The sequence below is a fragment of the Pan paniscus genome, chromosome 11, assembly GCF_029289425.2.
Source record: "Pan paniscus chromosome 11, NHGRI_mPanPan1-v2.0_pri, whole genome shotgun sequence".
Classification (NCBI taxonomy): Eukaryota; Metazoa; Chordata; class Mammalia; order Primates; family Hominidae; genus Pan; species Pan paniscus.
This window is the reverse complement of record NC_073260.2, coordinates 16975989-16977819: the sequence shown is the minus strand read 5'-3', so window position 1 is coordinate 16977819 and position 1831 is coordinate 16975989.

Genomic DNA, 1831 nt, shown 5'->3' with positions numbered 1-1831 from the left:
TCTCTCAGACTCCATCCTCTCCTGTATTGCAGCTGTGTTGAGATCTGCGGTGCTGGTCACAGAGCCTGGCTGCAGTGAGGGCTCAATTGTTCCATGCTGGAACTGGACCAGTCCTCAGAGACCATCTGATCTGCTCATTCTGTTGTTCAAATGGGGAAACAGAGGCCCAGTGAGGCCTAGCAGCTTGTTTAAGGTCACGCTATGGAAGAAGTGACTTGAACTCACTTCTGATTCTGAGGTGAAGGCTCTTCCCATCAGTGCCAGGGCCACACAAGTGTTTCTTGTTTTGAGTGCAGATGGGTGGCTTGGAAGTCAGCAGGAGGCACAGGTGTGGTGACTTGATGGGCTCAGGGCCCAAAGGGAGGGAGGGCCTGGGAGTGGAAGATGGAACCTCATTCAAGCCCGTCTCTCCTTTCTTCTCACCAGAAACTCCCCCTTTCTTTGGACAACTGGACCCCCACACCTCCACCCTGTCCCCATCCCTTTTGCTGATAATCCCATCTCCTTGCCCTGTAAATGCTAGGGGGCCCTTGATTTGGGGAGGAAGGGAAGGCTGAAGCCGGTCCCGGCACCCTGAGAGCCCCAGGGCCCTCTGCTGCCCCACTCCTTCTCCAGGTCTGCCCTGGCTTGCTCTGTCTCCCTAGGGCAGCTGGCTTTTGTCCCAGGGGAGCATGGGAACAGCTTGGGTGAGAATGGGGGAGGGGCTTCCCAGCAGGTCTCACCTCTCCCACCTGGCATAATTTCTACCCTGCACCCAGTGATGCCCAGGAGCCAGCACAAGAACCTCTGAGCTCTCCTGCCGGCTTTCCCCACTGTGGGGCCCACAGGATGGCTGGGTGTGCTGGGGAAACTGAGGGAGATGACTTGTGGGTGCCAGCACCATGGGACTTTGGGTGATCTTGGACCTATTCCTTCCTCCTTCTAGGTGCTTCCTGAGCTGGCGAAAAGGAGAGCTGGATGCTGGGATTCTATAAATTCGGTGGTGGATGTGAGTCTAGCTACAGCATGGACCCTGGCCAGCCCTGGAATCTGAGTTCAGTGATCTTTGAAAAAATGCCTTCCGATAACTGAGCACCTACTACATGCTGGGCACTGCACCAGGAGATTTGTGTGCATTCCCTCATTGAATCTTACAACCACCCTCTGGGATGGTTTTTGCTATTAAGCCGATTTTATAGATGAGAATACTGAGGGCTAGAAAAGATAAGTACCTTGTCCAAGGTGACACGGCCAGTAAGCTGTGGAGTCTGGATTTGAACTAGGCTCTCTTGGAGTTTGGAGCCCGGTCTTTTCATTTCTGGCAGAGACCTGTGGCTTCAGGGGGCGGAGCCCAGCCCATGGGGGAAGTAAGTCCTTCCTGTTAGATCTGTCTGAGGAGTAGTGAGTTTCTCATCTAGGAAACCACCAGCAGGCCAGGCTGGACTGCCCCATTTCTAGCCCCCTTTCTTCTCTGCAGACTGCCCTGTTTCTAGCCCCTTTTCTTCTCTACCCTTTTCTGTAGAGTGCGTTAGACCCATTTTACAGAAGGGGACTCTGAGACCCTTTCTTCTCTGCGGGGCAGGGTATGTGGTTCAGACGAGCCGCTTCCATCCCCAGTTCTGTCCCTAAGCCCTGGGTGACCTCAGCATTGAGCATCGTCTCTGAGCCTCAGTTTCCTGTCTTTATCTAGTGCCACCAGGCATCAGAAACGTAAGTGCTTCAAGGATCTTGGGTGAAAAGCCGCTTTAGCGGCGAGCATACACTAATTAATAAAATGCCTTGGCCGGAGCTGGGCAGAGGAAGTAAGCGGGCAGCCGAGGTGACAGCTGGAGGGAGGAGCGGGGGTGGAGCC